We start from the raw sequence: 23,273 nt of genomic DNA on the forward strand, positions 1-23,273 counted from the left end.
GCTTTTTCATTGTTTTTCTCTTGGTAGAAAACATCTTATTTCTTCATATTCCTCTGTTTCTATTGGCATTGTTATTAAATAAAAGGAGAAATTATCTACAGGCACGTAATACCTAAGATCCCATCTCTTCTACAACTCCTGTCTCTGTTACTTAAATTTCAGTAGCCACAAAATGACATGTTACCTTTTCAATTGCACCTGTAAAAATTATTTACGAACTTCCAAAATAAATTTTAGTTAAAAAAATTATGTAGTCGCATGATGACATTCTCCGGAATCGCTGTACAACCTTGTTGAAAACACATTTGAACCCTTTTCCATCTGATCACTAAATTAAAAAAAAAAAAAACATAAACAAAATGTTTTACCCGATGAATAAACTAAGATATGTGAAATTGGTTAAAATTAGTATTTATAGACTAAGTAAATATCTTATATTTAACCTGCCTTAAATAACATACAAACATACAAAAAATCTTTTATCAGAGTTTACAGTAGTCACTATAATGGTCCTCCAGAGATATCCATATTCTAATCCATGGAACAAGTGATATGTAACTTTTCATGATAAAGTGGTATTAATGTAGCAGATGGAATTAAAGTTGCTAGTCAATTGGCCTTACAATAAGGAGATTATATTGAATTATCTGAAAAAAGTTGAGTGCAATCACAAAGATTTTTAAATGTGGAAGAAAGAGGCAAAAAAGGAAATTAGGGTGATGCAATGTGAGTAGAACTCTACCTGTTGTAGTTGGGCTTTGAAGATGGATGAAGAGGTTAGTGAGCTAAGGAATATGGGCACTTCTAGAAGTTGAGAAGGGAAAGAAAATGGTTTCACCCCTACAGCTTCCAGAAAGAAATGCAATCTTCCTGATGCTTTAATTTTAGCATAGGGAGCCACATTTCAGATTTCTTTTCTTCAAAAATTAAAGTAATAAATTTGTGTTAAGTTACTAAATTTGTGGCAATTTCTTACAGCAACGATTAAAAACTAATACACTGTCTCTAGTTAATAGGGAAGGGACTCACTGAACATAACAAGAAGTTAGACAGATTATGGTTGAACAAAACTGTTTAAATTAAAAATACAGTATTTCACATAAAATCATTATATCAAAGAACATTAGAGTTTCTATATCTTTCATCTTTCTCACTGTACTCTGAAGACCAAATATGTCAGTTATGGTTGATCGTTGTAAACAACAGAAATAGACTTGAAGGTTTTTAGCAGAATGATTTTTTGGAGGACATTAGATGATTCATGAATAGTCTTGGAAAACAGACAGAAATTAACAGAAGTGAGACAGCCTGAGGTTTAAAAATCACAGCAAAAGACACCCAACTTTGGATATCACTTCTGTCACAGATGGATTGCCAAGTCCACTCCTGCAGCTCCTCCTGGGTATGTCTTATAGTCCTTGCCACTTCAAGAGTTTTCTTACTTGCTCCTGAGTCATTGAGATGTTCAGTATGCAAAGTCCCACCCAGGTGTAAATATCTGGAAGATCAAAACTAATGCATGTACTCACACTTTAGATTACAGGATTGTAGAGAGAAAAAAAACAGGTTTGATATAACTTCTTTGGAAGAAGGTTGGTCCCTGTCTTTTTTCAAGACTTACAGAACAAGAGCTCCTCAAATAACAGAGAAGTGTGTATGCTAAGAACCTCCTAAGCCCTTAAATTTAACTTTAAATATACATGTATTTTATAATTATTGTCATTCCATTGTAAAGATGAGGAAGCTGAGGTTGATATTGATTTTAAGAAATTTGCCTAAAGCCATGTAAATAGAGGTCAGAAACAAAGGCAATCTTTAGATGCCAGATTCTCATTTGCTGCAAGCATGGTGCCTAAAATTCAGCATTTATGTAATGTACTGGGGCACAAAAATGACTATTAAAAAAAAAACCATGGCTTTACAGTAAAAGATAAATATTTCCTGTTTACTTAAAGTTCACTTGTCTACCAAGTTTGTATTTTCTTTCTGCATTTATTTCCAGGCTCTGGGTACACAGAGAGAGGATCATTTTCCATGTGGAGTCTGAGGTTGAGTATGAGGGTACCATACCCCTTCATATCTGTTTTTTTAATTGACTATCCTGGGTTCTTATGGCCTCCAAGTGTTCACTACCCAGATTTAACAGTTTAAATTTAATTCAGAAAAAAACTATACAAAGAAATTGCATAGTTAAAACATAATCTATTTTATGTATTTTATACAGCATATACAGAAAAATGAATTATCTCCACTTTGTAGTCCGTAATAATTTTCAAAATTTATACTTTGTTTAGAAATAATAAACTGACTTATGATAACCTGTATTCGATTCTATCACAAAGAAATACGCATTTTAAAATATCTTTTATTATGCCTCTGTCAAATTTGCTTTCTTAAGCACTTATAACACTTAGATTGTAGCCCATGTAAAACTTACTGAAGCTAAAATACTTTCACATAAAGCACTTTTAGTTAATCAGTCTTTCGGAGCTCTTAAAACAAGTGCTTCTATAAAACTGCATCACATTTATATGCTGATTCCACCATATACACTTCTCACTCTTTGTTGCCTGTGAAGATTGATTGGCTTCTGTTGCAGTACAAAATGAAATTCAAATTTGTAATTTAAATAAATGTAGCTTCCCTTACATTGCTTCTGCTTGAAATGAGAGCCTCCACCCTTGTCCATAAAATCTTCCCTAAAGATGAGACTGTATTTCTCAGCTTACTGGTGGGATCAGGTCATCAAAATGAAGGCCTTAGAAATGAAAAACTAATCTTAGCAATGCTGACAAGGCCCTCAGGTGGTATTTGGAATACAGGAAATCCTCAATGAAAACAATCGCAAAGACTAACGTTTGGCTTAATGACACCCAATTTCAGTAAAGTAAAATTATCAGGATGAGTTCACTTAGCTATACCACCTATGAGATCAATGAAATAGCAAATTATTCAGCTAGTCCTCAGACTTGTGGAAGAATTGCACTACCCAGAAGAGTTACACAGAATGTTGAAGGTTGTACTACACAAAAAGAACAAAACTACAACCTCTCTGGGGGGCAGGATTATTTCTTATATCTTATTTACAGGGAAGTCAGTTCGGACACTCCTGGAGGAGAGAAAAAGTGAAGACTGGCCAGACGCAGTGGCTCATGCCTATAATCCCAGCACTTTGGGAGGCCGAGATGGGCGGATCACCTGAAGGTGGGAGTTGAGACCAGCCTGACCAACATGGAGAAAATCTGTCTCTACTAAAACTGCAAAAATTAGCCGGGTGTGGTGGCACATGCCTGTGATCCCAGTTACTTGGGAGGCTGAGGCAGGAGAATCGCTTGAACATGGGAGGCGGAGGTTGCGGTGAGCTTATATCCCACCATTGCACCCTGGGCAAAAAAAGTGAAACTACGTCTCAAAAAAAAGGAAAAAAGAAAAAAACTTGAAGACGTTACCAAAAGTCATATGGAAAATGGAAATGGATTATCATGAACAGGAGCTCAAGTTGTTGTGCTGACAGATATGACTAGAAATGGAATTAAAGAGAGGAAGCATTTAGCTCTTGAAATTTTTAAGGCAGAAAACATTGCTGGTGTATGTATGTATGTTGTTTGTGTGGGTCTGTGTATTCATGGTTGGAGGGGTGGAGAGGTACTAGGTACACATGGAATTTCCGTGGTTCCCTTTCTACCATTACTTATGCCAGCCTGGGGAAAATATCTTTTCTTATGCATGCCTGAACTTTAATTAAAAAATTATAGATAGCTATTATGAGAGACACATTTTCACGATCCCCAAAATAGTAAAGAATCCATGGATGATTTGACACTAACAACTCCTAATTTCTTTGTTTCTACTAGAAAAGCTAACTCTATGAATAAATGCTAAAATGCATGGTACCAAGACATGAATCATGATAGCCACAGATTAAATACATTTTCATAATAATTCATAGAATCTGATTTAAAATTGTCTGTCTTCTACATTGCCATATTAGAAACTAGATTTCGCAAATCAAATCTACATTGAGATACCGTCTCATGCCAGTTGGAATGGCGATCATTAAAAAATCTGGAGACAACAGATGCTGGAGAAGATGTGGAGAAATAGGAACACTTTTACACTGTTGGTGGGAGTGTAAATTAGTTCAACTATTGTGGAAGACAGTGTGGCGATTCCTCAAGGACCTAGAAATAGAAATTCCATTTGACCCAGCAAACCCATTACTGGGTATATATCCAAAGGATTATAAATCGTTCTACTATAAGGACATGTGCACACGAATGTTCATTGCAGCACTGTTTACAATAGCAAAGACCTGGAACCAACCCAAATGCACATCAATGATAGACTGGACAGGGAAAATGTGGCACATATACACCATGGAATATTATGCAGCCATCAAAAACGATGAGTTCGTGTCCTTTGTAGGGACATGGATGAACCTGGAAACCGTCATTCTCAGCAAACTAACACAAGAGCAGAAAATCAAACACCACATGTTCTCACTCATAAGTGGGTGTTGAACAATGAGAACACATGGGCACAGGGAAGGGAGCACTACACACTGGGGTCAGTTGGGAGGTAATAGGGGAGGGACAGTGGTGGGTAGGGAGTTGGGGAGAGATAGCAGGGGGAGAAATGCCAGATATAGGTGAAGGAGAGGAAGGCAGCAAATCATACTGCCATAGTGTACCTATGCGACAATCTTGCATGTTCTTCACATGTACCCCAAAACCTAAAATGCAATTAAAAATAAATAAATAAATACATAAAAATAAAAATAAAAGAAGTTAGGACAAAAATAAAAAAGAAACTAGATTTTTAAATTACGATGCCCCTATGGAATTTAATACACTCAAACATATAATAGAACTCGGAAAATATAATACCATTGCTATTGCAAATGGACTCATTAAGATTGCATATAATGAGTCCTGTGTTAGAAATGCCATATCATGACCTTGCAATGTTTGACTGCAATTACCCTAGTCCACTGGGCTATATAGGAAACTGCCTTTTCTGCTATAATCTTCTGTGAGGGTAAACTTCTGGTCATAGAGACATATTCTCCTTAATGATATAATAAAGTGAGGATATAGCATTAATATTTTAAAAATTTTAAAATTAATACCTACATATCTGATGAAATATAAATGATGTATTTCTCTCTTTTTGACAGGAACCCCTTTTATTCATAATTACATGCAGCAAAAAATATAAAAACATAGTACATAATTTTAAAAAAAGATAAATGCAGGAATTTACCATTCTTAAAAATCACACAATAAGGCAGCATTTAAGTTTGTGTATTAGCAGATAAAAAGATATGGTTTTCTGCCCATAATTGTTAATAACATTTCTGTATGTAGAAATGTGGATTTAATATAAGCATTAATAGAAACAAATGTATTTATTATTTATGCTAGAGACACTGAATATCATGTTTTTAACTTAAATTAGTTCTCATTTCAGTTAGGTAATACCAACAAAATATGTTTTAAAAATTCCATAGTCTTAAGATTATACTCATACACTATATAATATATATATACATTTATACAGCAAACATGTGAAATGGAAAATGGGAATGGATTTTGTGTATGCTGTATATATGTGATCAACTACATTTAAATAATGCTTATTATTTTGTAGGCAGTGTGATAAGATCTTTACATGCCTTATTTTAATTAAGTGACAAAAAAAGCATAGTAGTTAGTATTAATTTACTCTTTTAGAAAAGGAAACTGTGGTTTACTTTTATAATTTGCATAACTTCACCCCACTAGAAATCATGGGAGTTTCTGAATACATGTTTTGTTAATACATTTGTCATAATAAATATTCAGACACATTTATTTTCTATGATTCTCCATTTCATTATCCTTATAACCACCATTTTTCTTAACTTCATACACTTAGCTGTAGCTCATAAGACAGGAATTTTAGCAAGAATGTAAGGACAAGAAAATAGCTTATAGTGATTTAAATAGGAGATGAGAAATGTGTTGTGGAGGCCCCTTGTACACATAGGAATATGAAGAGTTGTGGACATGAGGGGCTTGAGTTTTGTCTAGAATGAAAGAGCCAATAGACAGAAAGAAAAATCCATGATAAAGAGAATTATCATCAAAATCCTACTGCAGTAAAATGATAAATGATTTTAAAAACTAGTAAAAGAATTCTCTTGCAAAAGCCTCAGGAGAAAGTAGACAAGAGAAGACCCATCAGAAAATTAGAAGATGAATGTAAGTTATCAAAAAAATTAGGCAGAAAAAAGGGAAGCTGAGTAAACATAAATCATTAATTTGCACCCAAAAATAAATCAGGAACTGAAGCTTTATGTTAAAGCAAAAGGCTTGGAGAAAGCTTTTAAGGATGGTGTTAAAAGGTTTGAATTAGGTACTGATATAGAAACGATGCAGCTCAATAAGAATAAACAGAATGATTGGCAAACATCACTGGGCCATTTAGAGGCACTTTAAATTTATATTAAATATTTCACTTCTGAGAAATTAATTCCTTTAATCAATGTTCAAATCTTTCTCAGTGACATGCATAGAGAATTGTCAACATGTTGAGTGACTTTTAATTTTCTAGTTAGATCTTCATAATTACATGAATGGAAACCTTTCTTTTTGTTTGCAATACAATGCATTTTAAATATTACACATAATCTTGTCATTTACCTAGAACTGCCAACTGTGTGCTTGCATAGATAAAAAGGATTTTTTTAAGTTGTAGAAATTTTGAAATTAACAAAACTCTAAGTACTCTTCAAACAAAGCCGATGTTTTGCAGTGACATAACTAATTCTCTCAAATAATTTTTAAATAAAATGCAAAATCTCTGTACATTATATTTTAAAGGGAAAAAACATTTTTTTCAAAATATGTCAAGATTTATTTTGTTAGAGTCAAAGAAATAACTTGCTTTCTACCTGCTCCATAAATGAAAATGTTTTATAATAAAAAAATTTAAATTAATAAAAATTTAAATATTCTTTAAACTATTTTAAATAATATTTCACATAATAATTCAGTGTACAGTATGATATTTAAAAAGAAAATACCTTTTTCTATAATCTAACAGTGCTTCACAAAAGTGGCTGTGTTCAAAGAAATGAAACCTACAAAAATAGATTTACATTATAATAAGATATATGGGGATAATTAAGCTATCATAATAATGTTGTGAAAAGGTCTACTTCTTGAGTAAAGAAAAATTTGTTGGTAAAAACATGCATTAGAAATGTCAAAAACTTTTCAGGGGCAATTTTCTATATGATTGAAAGGAGGCATTTACAAAACCAATGCTGAAATTATACCTATGTGTTATTCCTTATTTAATTTCATAAATACAAAAATATTTTAAATATTTATGAGCCAAATGTAATTAATTTCCAAATATATTGCTGTGCATATGGAAGAAGTTTTACATGAGATGTATTGTTTCCTCAATTTGGAATTGAGCTTTCGCAGATTTTTATTTCACTTTAATAATATTTTCTTGCACAACGAAAATATACTTCATGCATATGTAGAGTATATTGACATACAAAAAACATCAGTATACTCACTTAAGCTAATTTCAAAAATGTTACCAATATTTTTGATAACTTTTGCACAGATATTTCAAATGTTTTATAGATTTTTACATATTTTATATATTTACATGTTATTACATATGTTATATGTATTATTACATATGTTAATTATTACATATGTTATATATTTGGATAATTTTGAATGTGATATATACATACTACAGCATACTGTATTTTTCATCCATATTTTGGTAATGCATAATTCTGTTTTTAAACTTGGCATAGCTATAGTTTTGTCATAATCATGCATTGTTAGGATCACACTGATGAACATGCAAATATTGCTATTTTTTCATATGAAAATCATGAGAAAAATATAGCATGTGTAGAATTCAGTCATTAATATATAAATTTGTACACTGTCTAAACTTTATTCTAAGTAACATTGGTTTCTGTAAAATATAAGGCTGTACTATTATTTTCTCAATCTATTATATCTTTTATTATATCTTTATTATATCTTATTATTTCATTAAATAACTGTTATGAGATATTACTATATCTTAAGATTTGAATATTGCTTGATTTTTAATTATGGACAAAGAGAAAAAACACATCAAAATATTGCAAATATATGAGATTCATAAATTATTAAAATGCTTATGTACAATCAGCAAAAAATTAAAATAATAAGTAACTAATAAAATTAGTTTTGTGTGTCTCAAATTGTATTATTCTGATATTTTTATAATGTCAGCTTTGAGAGAATAATTTTTTAAAGTAAATTATAGAATTATGTCCTAAGCATAGTGATTTAATTTTTATTGATTCAAATTATGCATCTCACTAATCATATAGTACATATAAAGCTAAATATTTAAAATATTAATCTAAAATTAGGTTAAATCAAAAAAACAAAAATTGAAGGTAAAACTGAAATTCACACATTGAAGTAGGAGAAAATGTTATTAATTAATAAATTACTAAACTCAGTAATTTTAGATTATAACCTGTCACAGAAATTTAAAAAATAATAATTAGAATGCACATATTTCACTTACAGAAATTTAAAAAATAATAATTAGAATGCACATATTTTCTAAGTACATACAATATGCCATTTTCTGGGCAATGTCCAATATGTGGGCATTATATTAGGATTAGGATTAATTATTATTAGGATTATATCACTGAAACATAGTTTCCTCAGTCATAGATTGAAATGACATATCTGGATCATTTTATAAATTTTTTTAGATTAGGGTTCTTTCCATAGTCTTTGGATACTAGAAGCTAAGGTTCAGGAAGGCTCTGGAATCCAACTTTATATTTATAATGCAGAAGGCCTTTAGGTTTGTGTCACATCCTTTAAGGTATCAGTGACTTCTTAAGAAATTTGTAATAATTACTGTAGAATTGCTGAGGCATGATTTAAATGTTTTCTACTTTAATAGAATAGAAGCTTTTTCGTCCCACATTCACACTTTTTATATATTTGAAAAGGCATGGAAGAAATACTCCTTCCACTTCTTTATCTGGACTACAGGAGAATAATAATCAGAATTCAAATCCAGAATTGAATTCATCAATTCAAATTTAAAAAAACTGACATTTTTGAGTGTCAACCCTGTACCAGGCATTCTAACAAAATACAAAATAAAACATTATCTCTGACCTGCAGCTTTTAAGAGCTAAGAAAATAAGACCATCATTAAATGCATATTTTCTATTTCATGTAATGAATAAATAAATTCTAATGTGGTAGATTGACCTAATTTACACATTTATCCTATTTTTAATGAATCACACCGTGATCAATAGAAACAAATATGCAAACTTTGCTTACTCTTTTTTCCAGGGGGATTCAGGATACAGTGAAAAGAAATCTAAATCTAAATCAATAGGAGACCAATTAGACAAATTAGAAAAAAACAATGAGAGGTAATATCGCTCTCCTGGAGTTGTTCATGACCAGCAATTGAAGATTTTGAGAAACACAACATAGAATTTTAAGAGGGATATCCAATTATAGAAGTTACAAGGAACTGTTACTGAATACATGACCAAGAAGAAATCAATTTCAATGGCTAAGTTTCTTGTGAAGGACTAAATCTAAATATTCAATCAGGAAGGATACTGCTTTGTTTGCTATACATATACAGATTGTGAGAAAGTGACTTGAAACATTAATCAAAATTTCTAACCTCTGCAGACTTTGTGAGGAAAAAAAGGCACCAGTATAAGTGTCCTTGAAAAGAGTCTTCCACATCATGGAGAATAAACTAAATGTGTGGTAGTTGTTCATGAATACAAAATAACTAAAATAATTGAGTAATTCAAAAAATGAGAGATCTCATTGTAACTGACATTTATATACCATGAAATACAGAATAATTCCCACAACAGAGTGAATATATGTAATTGAGTGTTCAAAATAGTGTCATAGATATCACTTTGGCTTTGGCCCTAACAGAGAATAAATTTTATTTCTACTTTATTTTACCATTAAAGTAACAATGATAAGTAGGGAGGACATGTAGTAGGATGGATAGGAGGACTATACATTGAGATTTTTATGAATCACCTTCAAACCGTGAGTAGGCAGACTGTAGACCCATCATATGCTTGCATGTCCCATATGCAAAACTTTAAAAGAAAGAAAGAGAACTAATAGTCATATGTCTCTACAGTTTATGATATTGTTTTTTCCTTAAGACAGTTTATGATATGGCATTTCTCATGAGACTAAACTGATATCGTTTTGCTGTGACCCCACACAAATCACATATGGAATTGTAGTTCACATAATCCCCATGTCTCACGGGAGGGACCTGGTGGGAGGTAATTGAGTCATGGGGACAAATTTTTCTTGTGCTGTTCTCATGAGAGTGAACAAATCTCATGAGATGCATGGTTTTATAAAGGGCAGTTTCCCTCCATGTGCTCTCTTGCCTGTTGTCACATAAGATGCGCTTCTGCTCCTCCTTCACCTTCTACCATGATTGTGAGGCCATGCCAGCCATGCGGAACTGTGAGTCCCTTAAACTGCTTTTTCTTTCTAAGTTACCCAGTGCCATAGCAGTATGAAAATGGACTAATACATATAATCATGTTTGCAGGGAGCTACTTTGGAGGCTGAGATGGGAGGATCACTTGAGCCCAGGAGGCCAAAGCTGGAGTGAGTTATGATTACACCATTGCTCTCCAGCCTGAACTCTGACTCAAAAAAAAAGAGCAAGGAAGTCTAAGTCCAGTGTTGCCCTGGGACTGACAAATTTGAGGATATTTGGGGATGTTTTGCAGGATCAGATCAGAGACTGGATACTGTTCAGCAAAATTATTGCTATAATGACAAACCTAGTAGTCCTTTCTTAGGTCTCATCCCATTAAATGTACAAGCAGTATTCAACACATTTGATTAATTCCCTACTTCTTGAATCACTCTTACCTTTACTCAAAAGGTAAAACTCTTTTATGGCAATCCTACCTCAACAAATAATTCTTTTCAGGCAAACTTACTTGTTTCTTTTCATTTTTTTTTTACCTAGTCCTAGAATGAGCCAGGCAAAAGTCTCTAATTAGAAATATACATCTGGTCACATGGTTTTATATATCACATATATGCTGCCCATTCTCTAATTCATGTTACTTGTCCTAACCTTTCTCTTGAACTCCAAACTACCAAACATTTCTACTTTGCCACCTAATAGTTGATTCTTTGTGTTGATTTTATGTATTGAATTGACTTGGCCACAGAGTGCCCAGATATTTGGTGATCATTATTATTGGTGTGTTATTGAGAATATTGTTCAATGAGATTAATATTTGAATCCATTTCTGAGTAAAGCAGACTGTCCTCCATAAAGCATATTATTCAATTAATTGAAGGCCTGACTAGAACAAAAAGTCTGACCTTACCATGACTAAGAGGGAACTTCTGCTTGATTGCTCTAAGGTGATTGTGGTCTCTTCCTGCCATCAGACTTTTACTGTAACATCACCTTTTTTTTGTTCATCAGCCTGCCAACATTTTCATTGAAACTTACACCATTACTACGCTTGGTTCTCATGCCCTTAGCATTGAACTGGAACTACAATATTAGCTCTCCTGGAATTCTATCTAACCTGTCAACCATTTGGTTCTCAGGCCTTTAGACTTGAATCAGAACTACAATATTAGCTCTCCTGGAACTCCATCTATCTAGCAGATCTTGGGACTTCTCAGTTTCTATAATCATGTAATTCAATTCCTTATTATAAATATGTGTGTGTGTTTGTGTGTGTGCATGTGTGTATGTGGGTATGTGTATATGTATGTCCCTTATTGGTTCTGTTTCTCTGGAGAAACCTAATAAACTTGATATTCTACCTGTGTTGCATATCTACAATTTACTCCTTTGGATACATTTTCCACAATTTTTCCTTTTTGCTTTGTACCATAGAGAATGTAATTTATATTAGCAGTTTCAACAGTTTCCCTTGCCTCCTTTTTTTTAGTTGAATTTGCTGCCTCCTTTTTTTTAGTTGAATTTGCATAATGAAAGGCACAAGAATGAAGTTTAGAGAGTAAGGAGATTATACTGGAGCCCTCCTACTAAGATCGGAATGTGCTGGTTCACTTTAATGAAGAACACAGCTTTCTTTAGACAGTTCTACTTACGGAAGTATTCCCTATCATTTGCATTAACTGCCCCTTCTCTTTGTCTCTTCAGACTTAGGGTTTATAATGCTAATCACCCCGCTAATCACAGTTATTACCCTCCAGAGTATTGTACAAATCTTTCTTGATTTTCCTAGACCTTGGTAAATAATCTCATCTCTTTATTAAATTCTCTTCAAATTACCCATGTCGAGTATGCCATCTGTTTTCTGCTGAATGCTGACTGAAACAGCCCCCAAAGTCTTCATCTCACAGACTCCTTAGGAAGTAGCAAATGCATTTAACAATTGCCAAGGAAACAATTTTGAAGTTATCTTTGTTTTCTCTTATTTTTTTCCTCTTCATATCAAATCCACCCGTAATTCTCGTTGGATTCACCTTAAAAATATATTCAGATTTTGATTACATTGCATCTATTCTCCACTCCTAGCACTCTACTGCTCTGGTTATCTACATCCGATTCTCATTGCAGCAACCAGACTGATCCCTTTAAAATAAAAAATATATGATGTCACTTCACCGTACAAAACCTTAAAGAAGCTCCCACCATACTCAGAATAATAGCCAAATTTTCATCATATTCTAGAACATGATATGGTGCTCATCTTGCAAGACTCTCTTCTCCCTTCATCTGTACCAGCTATATCAACTTTGTTATTGATCCTTGAATATCTCAAGCATGATTTTGCCTAAGGCCTTTGCTTATTTTTTGATTAGAAAACTCTTATTTCTGATATCTTCATTACTCCTTTCTTCACATACTTTAGACCTATAATAAAATATTTCTTAGCAGTGAGCTATTTCCCGATAACTTTACATACATGAAAACCTATCCTACCATTTTATTTCACTTGTCTTCCTTGATTTAATCTTAAAAAAATTAAGATCTTCCATACATATTACTGACTTACGTATTATTCCTAATGTTCTTTTGTTTAGTTCTACAAATTTTAGTTTCTATTTAGTATCATTTCTGCATAAAACTTATGCAAGCATTTATTTATTTTTTTATTTTTATTTATTTTTTGAGACAGAGTCTCGCTCTGTCGCCAGGTGCCAGGCTGGAGTGCAGTGGCATGATCTCAGCTCACTACAACTTCTGCCTCCCAGGTTCAAGCAATACTCTTGCCTCAGCCTCCTGAGTAGCTGGGATACAGGCACGCGCCACCATGCCTGGCTAATTTTTGTATTTTTAGTAGAGACGGGGTTGCACCATGTTGGCCAGGATGGTCTCGATCTCTTGACCTCATGATCTGCCTGCCTCGGCCTCCCAAAGTCCTGGGATTACAGGCGTGAGCCACTGTGTCCAGCCCACAAGCATTTATTTTTATAGTGTAGTTCTGCTGGTGCAAATTCCTTAAGCTTTTAGTTTCCTGAACATGTATTTTTTTTTGAAACGGTCTTACTCTGTAACCCAGACTGGAGTGCAGTGGCGCAACTGTGGCTCACCGTAACACCTGCTTCTCAGCCTGAAGCGATTCTCCTGCCTCAGACTACCAAGTAGCTAGAATTACAGGTGTGCGCCACTACAGCCCCAAAAATACAAAATAATTTTTGTATTTTTAGTACAGATGGGGCTTCACCATGTTGGACAGGCTGGTCTTGAACTCCTGACCTCAACTGATCCACTTGCCTGGGACTCCCAAAGTTATGGGATTACAGGTGTGAGCCACCCTCATTGCACCTGGCCCCCAAACATGTAGTTTGAAGGATATTCTTACTGAATATTGAAAATGGATGAACAGCCTTTCTTTTCTGTTAACTGTTATCTTCTGTATTATTTTCTGACCTCAATCGTTTCTAATGTGGTTAGCTGTCATCCTTATCTTTAATATGCTGCCTAAAATGTGTCATTTTTCTCTTTATGGTTTTGAGGTTTTCTCTTCATTTTTGCCTGTTTGATCATGATGTGACAAATTGTGGTTGACTTTGTATTTATCTTGTTCAAGTTTTGCTGAACTTATTAAATATATAATTGGAGATTTTGATTAAACTTGGTATTTCTCAGCCATTAACTTATTCAATTTTTTGTCTGTTTCTTTATTCTCTTCTCCTTCAGATATATCTTCTTATTACCTTTATTTAGACTGTTTAATTAGCTTCCTAAACCTCCATTCATTTTTCTTCAACCTTTTCAACCCATTCTGCTTTACATATAGGAAAACGTCTATTCACCATTATTTAAGGTCACAGAATTTTTCTTTTCTTATTCTTCCCATTTATCTGCTAAGATTCTATCCACTCATTATGATATGCTCCCTTTATTTATTTGAACATGTTTATAATTACTTATTTACATCTTTGTCTCCTAAAGGCAACAACAATTAACCATCATGGGGACATTTTTTTATTGACTGATTGACTGATTTGAGTCTGTGGATATAGAGCACCTGTTACATAATTAAACCAACTTAGAAAAAGACTCCATCTTAACACTTCATAGGATATTTTACCAAGAAGGACAAGATATTTTGCTTAATAAAATAATTTTTAAGAGACTGCATGTAACTAGATAAGGACATAAGCAATCACATTTTCCCACTATAAGTCCTCATCAGAGGACTCTGTGACCGTAAAGAGAACAGGACTTCAACAGCACCGACATCTGTCACTGAAGGCTCTGCCCACATCAAAGTCTCTTCCAGGCAAGACCCAGGGACTGCCTGGCCTAGACCAAGATATTTTTTTTTGTCTTCATCATTCTCCCTGGTTTATTTGTTAACCTGTCTGTCTCTTTTCTCTTTATGTTAAAAGCAACTTTGTTTGTTTGTAGAATATTTAATCTATAACATTTACATATTAATTAGATGTGCTATTATGTATGATTTGCAATACTGGCTACTGGAGGAAAGGCTTCAACCTATGCACCCTTGGCTCTGAGTACTAAGTAAATGGGAAGTACTAAGAAAAATTGCCTCCTTGGGAACGCCAAATAACATGTGACTTTTGAGATGCAAATAACACCAGTAAAAATCCACCATTGTGCAAAAACACAAATGTGTTGACCTGGCTATCTCTGACTTTGCATTGTTCATGAGTCTGGGTCACATATTTCTATTAGTTTATATGAGTGAAATTATTGTTTATATACTACACATTGCTAGTAATATATGAAGAAACTCTGTGCACTGTTCTACTAAAAATTGTTTATTTTATTCTAGTAGATGTGTCATCTATTTTTAATCACTATGAACTTGATTAGATTTATTTACAAAAATAGGGCAGACGTGTCTGTAAAGCTCATGATGTTTTCCATGCTCCTGGAACATGGTGAGACTGTCAACTTCTAAACTGTGTGCCCATCAGTTCTTCTCGAAACTTGTATTTAGACTTCCTTAGAGTAGGCCCAGAGAAGAAGGTATTATAGTTTGTGTCTCAGTTTCAGTACTGGAGTAACAAAAAGATGTTACATATTTGCAGTACTGTATTTGAGTAGTGACAGATCTTAAATATTTGCCAGCATTGCTTAATATCAATTATCTTTGTTTTGCTCTTGAATTTCTAGCAGTTGCTCACTGATAAACCTTTTGTAGACTTGTTCTCCATATTGGAAGCCCAGTCCTAGGTCAAGGTCTCATGGTTAACTTCTAGGTAGATTGTTTCTTCCACCCCATGGAGCTAATTTCTCTCCAGCGACCTGCCCGCTGCAGTCTAGTTACCTTAGCTGCCCCAATCACTGATAACTGCCCTTTTCAGCTTGGTGGTACAACCATGCTCTCATTAGTTTCCAGCTCACTGCACTGTGGTCAGGAACTTGTCTCCAGGGAGAGCTGGTATGACCATGGGCCTTGATTTATGAATTTTTATTCCCTAAGGACCAAAATATTAAAGGCTATCTGCTCTAGAAGGCCTAAAATGAGTTAACTTATGTATTTCATACACTATGAGAAAGAAAAGTAGCTAGAGCAGTCTGAAAATGTGCAGTATACAACATTTCTCAGGCCCCGAAAACAAGAGGAGTCTTCACCACCTACCCCGAACTCATGCCCTTGGGTAACTGGGGCAATTATTTAAAGGAATTTCTTCCCTTGGAGTTTCTAGTCTAACTGATAAATTATATAAAATGCCTTCACAATTCTACATTGTGAATCTTACCCGTCATGCTCATGTTCCTAGAGTCTGCAATACAAAGAAGGATGTATAGCCAACTGATACCTTCTGTTCAATTTAGAAACTGTCCCTTCTTTTTTCTTTTAAAACCTACTAGCAATTGCTGCTAATCAGAGCATAACATCAACCTGTGTCTCCCATGTTGCAGTCCTCAAATTTGTCCCGAATAAACTCTTTACTTACACTAATTTTGCCTTAGTTTCTTTCTTTAGGTCAATAAATGTTAAGGTTTTTTAATATTGGGATGACAAGTCTAATAAGTCTGTCTATCTACCTATCTATCTATCTATCCTATATAATCTTATTAAGCTTCATCCTTAGAAAATATGACCTTAGGTGAATAATGAATACACTGATGTTTGTAATAACTTCATATGAGAAATTAAACCAACAGATAAAAAGGAAAACAAAACCCTCTTATTTCTATGCAGCATGATGTTTCAGAGAAGTGCTTATATCAGGACAAGGAAATGATGTAGAGCACTCTAGGAACCAGCTTAGGTTTGTAATTGGAACACAGAGGAGAACTTAGCACATCTTTGCTTGGATGATATCCTGAGATCAATACTCTTTCACTGCCTTTTTTTCTTTGACAAAGAAAATTGTTTGTTTAGATGAGAATATTAATCTAAAACTTTCTATTTAATTGTTGTTGAATAGAGTTAGATGGCACAAATCAGTTTTCCCTGGTTTAATTTCACCTGAATAATTTGAAAAAAATAAAACAATAACATTAGAAAAGAAAAGATCATGGGTCACTGAAAAGCAGTGTCTATCAGGGCTGTATCTTCTCTACCTGCATTCATTCCAGCATCTAGTAATAGACAGAGAGTCATTGTCTACATAATGCCTGCCATAGAGGGAATATGTAGGTGCCCCAAGCATGCAAGTTTCCAGAGTATAATCTGTATCCTCCCTGGCCTTCAATCACTATATACTTTTTTTATTTTTGAGTATGTGCTAAATAAATATAACTGTTTATGTAAATCACCAATCACAATGATAATTCTCAAAAAGCAGTTATATCAACATTTTTGCTTAAAGTGATTACTTTGTTGCTATCACAGTGAGAAAGCATGCACACAGAGGTTTTATTTCAATAATAATTTGCCATTTGCTGTGAATCTACATAGCCTCAGAGATACTCCTCACTGGCCCTGTCTTTTGAGGTTTACAGTGTAAATAGCTCTGAGCTGGCAAGTTGTCCTGATGGTTCATTTCCTAGTTTTTCTTTCAGGTTTTACAAAAATGTTAAGCATACATCAAGATGTATTGCCTGAAACCTGCTTTATATTTTCTTGATGTGACTTCAGAAGATTTTTCTATTTTGTTATGCTGGAGAATTTGACATTTGCCATCATTTTATTGGTATTTAACATGTTTCCCTGAGGCTAATTGGGAATCGAATTTTTAAATTGCACTGTCAAACCAGAGGCTGGTTACAATTTTAACTACCTTAGATTTGGGCTATATTTTAGCTATCCACTGTATTCACATGCCATCTACTTGTCAAATCTAAAAGTGATTATTTAAAGTTTTTACTAGTTTCAATTCTGAGCTTTATAGGTAAAATATTAATTTTTCTGCTGACAGTATCACCACCAAAATGTCCCACACATTTGCTAACAATTTTTTTCCTAATAATATTAACCATGTAAGTGAATATATGTTGAATCTTAATTATGTATTTATTCATTCATTTATTTATCAATATATCAGTATATCTTGTTTCTTTCTTGAGCAAATTAACAAAATACTTACTTTCTCAAATCTTACTGTAAAAAAATATACCAGGGACTATAGGTGAAAATTTTATTTTTCTTTTTAGTAAATTGAAAAAAAATCCCTCAGAATTTACATTTGAAAATTCTGAGTGAAAAAAGTTATTTTGATTTATCTCATCTTATGTCTCCTCTTATGTATACATGTACATATGTATACACACACTTTTTCAAGATTTAAAATTTTATATAAATTCATAAATATATAAATTCACTGAATGTGGTTTTGTTCAGGGTCACAGATCCATTTGAGATATTGTTTACATAACTGCTTCCAAATTGACTGAAAGTGACAATTATTCAAACATTCAATAAATGAGTACCTATTATTTTCATATCACTTGAGATACAAAGATAACAATGATGTGATCTTTATTCTTACCATTTAGGAGGCAAAGAGGATGGGTAAAAGAATAACTTCAGAGCAAAGTAGCAAGTGATTTATGTATAAAAATGTTCCAAGAGAACAATAGAGAAAATGACTAAAGATGCAAGAGAACGTTAATGAGGAAGTCAGGGAAAGTGACATTTGAGATAGGTTTGAAAGCATGAATTTCTGTTCAATAAGAAGTCTAGAGGGTATTTCTATACAGGGAGTTTATTTCCAGAAGGCTTTCCACACAGTACAAAAAAAAAAAAAAGAAAAAGAAAAGAAAAGGCTTTAATAGAGGTAGAGAGGTGCATGGGATAATTTAAAAAGTTGGTGATTAATTTAAAATTTGTGGAACGTATTCTATTTAAATTGGAGAAAAATATGAGGACAGTTTGAACAGAATTTGAGTCAAATTAGGATAAGATTAAGATGCATTTGGGGTTAGAAATATTGACTGAGACCAGATTATGAAGGGATATTTGCCATTCTAAAGGGTGTAAATCTTAGGTTTGAGATAACGGGAGGCCATGGAAAACTTGGTTGTATGGGTAAAATATGTTTCAATCCTAAAATATCAAGAAAATAAATTTTAGCAGAATACTGCTTTCACCTTTTCTGTTTTATGTAAAGAAAACATTGCAAATATAAGTTTTCTTTTATCACTCTCACCAACCACTGCCCCCTGCCCCTAATCACACACAACTCTCTCTCACGGAACCTCATGATTTTCATACTATGTGGTTGTCATTTGGCCCACTGTTTTAAAAGACTTAGTACATGCTCTAAAATAGTATCTAATATGCTTCTGAGTACCACGAAAATCTGTGGATGCATGTGGGTGTATATGAGAGTAATTTTAATCATTATATTGAATACTCAATGTTTCAAAATGTCTCTTGCTCTTGGAGGTCTCCACTGTGCTAGGTTTCTAGACTCGAATTTATGGCACAAAGAACTGCTACACCAAAAACAGAGCAATAGTTCCAAAATAAAACTGCAACACAGTTATCTTAAGGGTTCTTGCTACTTTTGAATTTATCATAGGTAAATCCCAGGATGAATAGGTGAAAAAAAATGTGTTCTGAGTATGGGTTTGAATAATGGACTCTACTTATCATAAGAAGTAGAGCTATTGTTATACATTGGAGGGTGGATGGAGAAAGCTGGTGAGATAGCCAGGTGGTAGGGGGGCCCTGGAGAAACTCCAACCAGCCTTCCCACTAGAGTAGAGCCTTGGGAGGTTCAGAACATTAGCAGCTGGGAGGAGCCTGGCCCCTCCTCTTCCTGTGTGGAAACTAGGATTCAAACTGCTGGGCAGAAAGCTCTGTAGCAGAGGGACTCTGGCCTTGCAAGAGTCCCTGTTTCCCCCTTTCTTTCCCTTTTCAACCAATAAAACCTTGCTTTACTCACCCTTTAAGAACTTTGTGGGCCTAAATTTTCATGGCCATGGGATGGACAAGACCCCCATCTTTAGTTAAACCAAGGAAAAGCACTGCAACATTTTTGGTGCCCAACATGAGGCTCAGGAAATGATAAGTGAAATGGGAACCCAAAAACCTCTCACTATTGCTTCTAAGTCTTTTAAGGGTGAGGAAAGCCATGCCCCCACTCCCTACCCCCATAGCTCCCAGGCCTTTTCATGGCCTCTTTCTTCCTTTTTCAAGACAGACCCAAGAGCAGCATCTTCATCTTCTCCCGCTTCCCCCTCCCTGCTGGGGCTGGGACACATGGCCCAAGAGTCCCAAACAGCCCACTGACTGGGTCCCAGCCACAAGCTGCTGCAATCTTCCCCTTTCCTGGCCTAGGGATTCAGGTCCATTAGACAGTAATTACGCTTTCCTCTTGATGGAGGAACCACTTGCCTAAGAATAAGAGGTTCTTCCCCATGAATTTCTAAACTGTCTTTTTCCTCCTTTCTTTAGCTGGCAGTTAACCTTTGAAGTTTTTGCTCTTTTAGAAGATTTTTTACTAGGCTAGCTTCCCCCGGCTATCACTGTATTCTCCGCAAAGCTTCGGTTGTGAAATAAAGCCTCCATCTTGTTTTACGTCCTGGGGACCTGGCCGGTAACTGCTTGGCAGGGCGTTGTTTAGCAATCCTGCCTGAGGGGATGAGCCCTCGCAGATTCCATATCTGCATGTTTTCCTAGTCCTGTCTCTTCAAAGGCCCCACCCAGTGACTGTGTTTTCTTCTGCCTGCCTGTGTGTGTACTGTGCTTGATGTCTGTAAAAAGAGTCCTAATGAATTTTGCCTAAAGGAAGACAAGCAATTGGAGCTAATATTTTTTAAAGGGAAGATAAAAGCTGTGGTACCTTTCAGTTCACATGACTTTAGTCATTGAGAAATAAAAACAGCCCTATTGGCTGTTGGTCAAATGCAGGTCAGATGCAAGGTTTTCTAAGTGTTTTAAGGTTACAAACTGCTTTTGGGCTTTTGAGAACTGTCTATCTTGCCTGCTTCACAATTTGGTAAGGCCTAGCGACATATGTATATAACCATGCCCTTAACTAAGAAGGCAAAGCTTGGCTACAGTTAGCACACAATTAAAGCAACTTACCAAGTTTTACATTAAAGTTAAAAATTGTGAGGATTTACCATTGTTATACTGGACCAAGCATAGAAAATTAACATCAAGACAAAAGTATGCCAGATTGCAGGGTCATTTATTATGCCGGCAACCACAGAGGACTCACGTCTCTCCAACCTGTGGCCTCGAAAGGAGTGTGCCAAGACTTTTTATACCCGAAAAACCACCTTGGGAGTGGGGGTGAGGAGCAGGGATGGGGATGAAAAGGCTTCAGACATTCCAAGGGCTAGTGGATTTTGTAAATCACCGCCTGGGCGGAGACGAGGGCTCCGGATATTCCAAGGGCCAGGGGACTCTTGTCATTCTGTTTGTTACTTAAGTGTTTTACAGAAGTCAAGATAAACATTTGTTTACACATTATCTGGGTAAGGTGGAAATCACAGACCTTAGTTACTCATTACAAGTTGCGGGAGCCAAGATGGCGTGGGTTAGGACTGCTTGCCCCTCACATTAGGGCCACAGAGAGCAGTTACTGATAAGCAAAGTTTAAGCAGCTTTACATAGTGGGTGTTTTTCAGAGCAAGCTAGCAGCTTTATTTACAGAAGCCAAACACAGCTTTATCTTATAAAATGGCGTTGCTCAGGTTCTAGCTCTAGGTCAGCACAGCATCACACCATTACAACATGTAATTGAAACTACTGAAAATAGATTTACATGCAAGGGGTGCAAGAACAGTAAAATGTGTTTTATAGTAAAAGGTTATGAGAAGGCATGGAAATGTAAACGGTGGCCTGGGGTTTAAGGATTATTTTGAGTTAAGAAATGATGAAGGATCAAAGAAGTGGTGGAGGAACTGTGGAAATTAATCTGGCAGAAGAGGTTCTTTGTGTGAACATATTGGCTAAATTCAAAAGGCTTATAAAAGGTTTTTGCTCATTTAAAATTTCTGGTCATCATTTTGGCAAAATAAATAACTTACAGTAATCTGGAATGCAATTTCATATTATAATATGTTTTAAAGCTCAAACATATTTGACAGCCTTCCCAAATCAAACTTGGTTTCAAAATTGTATTCCCTGGCACCTAGGTTTTTTGCATACTTCAGAGGGGCCCTGAAGTGTCCAGAAAAGAGAGATAAATAGGATTATTTGACATGTTTAGGTACATGGCATTGCCAGAATGATGCTTAATCTTCTTTAGGTTATATTTCGGTGAATAACTGTAATATATGCTCCAAGTTGTATGAGATTTCTAAAATTCTAATGTTTAAGTATATGCTGTCAATCATAATTAAGCTTGCTATGTTAAATTATTATAAACCTCGGAGACAACCAAACTTTTTTGTCAATTGTGTTTCTAATCATAACTACAGTGGACATTTTGCTATTCACAGACAGTTGTGTCTTGTTTTAATTCTTTTCAAAGATGGTGTATAATAAGCTATAGAGCTTTGACAGGTGCTCTCAAACACAGATTTCTGATAACTTTAGAGATTGTAACATTGCAATAAAGGAAAATGTACAGGACTCATGAAGAGCAGAAATGTTCAGGAATGTCAAACAAAACAAAAATTAACTAAATGGATTGGACTAAACTGAGGAAGCTGAAGCAAATCTTTTGACTTTTGCTTGGAATATCGCTGATCCTTGTTTTTCAGAGTCAAGGAAACTTGTTTTGCAGTACTTACGGCTTTAATTGAGTAATTGAAGTAAGATATACCTCCTGTGATCAAAATTTGGAGCATATTTGTTTCTTTCTGCCTGGTTTCTCTAAAATTTAGAAACTATGAGTATTCTCATGGCAATATAGTTATTTGCATCAGTACAATAAGAATCAATTTTTCTTTTGCAACAGAATACAATTGGAGAAAGTGATTATTTTACCAATGCTTTGACTGGAAGAATATACTTTTTTTTAAAGTAATCAATCTCAACTTGCAGAGGTTATAAAAATCCCATGGAGGAAACTGGCCTCACACCTTCATGTATGCAATCCCTGTATAGGGTTCTTGACCCATGATTAGTAAAGAATATCACTTTGTAACAGGCCTAGGACCTCTAAGTTTATCTTGGGACCTTAAGAGGAGAGAATCACCCAAATCACAGGTATTTTAAGGTACAAACTCATGATTGCACTTGGCTTTAAAAGGCCTTGTTTGAGCTTCCTTGTGGAACAGACTTCCATTAAGGCCAATACAAATGGCCTATGTAGAAATTTATAGTCTTGCTATACTTTATGCAAATAATCAGGACAAGTATAAGACTAAAGTCTATTTTGCAAATC

General features: G+C 34.6%; 1 non-coding gene across 1 annotated transcript; it reads left to right on the plus strand.

The window, feature by feature from the left end:
* The first annotated feature begins 259 nt into the window (after positions 1–259).
* LOC119472717 lies at positions 260–330 on the plus strand. The gene has a single exon (XR_005201895.1). It is a non-coding gene; the product is annotated as a small nucleolar RNA MBII-202 (small nucleolar RNA).
* Positions 331–23,273: the final 22,943 nt, after the last annotated feature.

This window comes from Cebus imitator, unplaced genomic scaffold (genome assembly GCF_001604975.1).
Source record: "Cebus imitator isolate Cc_AM_T3 unplaced genomic scaffold, Cebus_imitator-1.0 Scaffold114, whole genome shotgun sequence".
NCBI classification, from domain to species: domain Eukaryota; kingdom Metazoa; phylum Chordata; class Mammalia; order Primates; family Cebidae; genus Cebus; species Cebus imitator.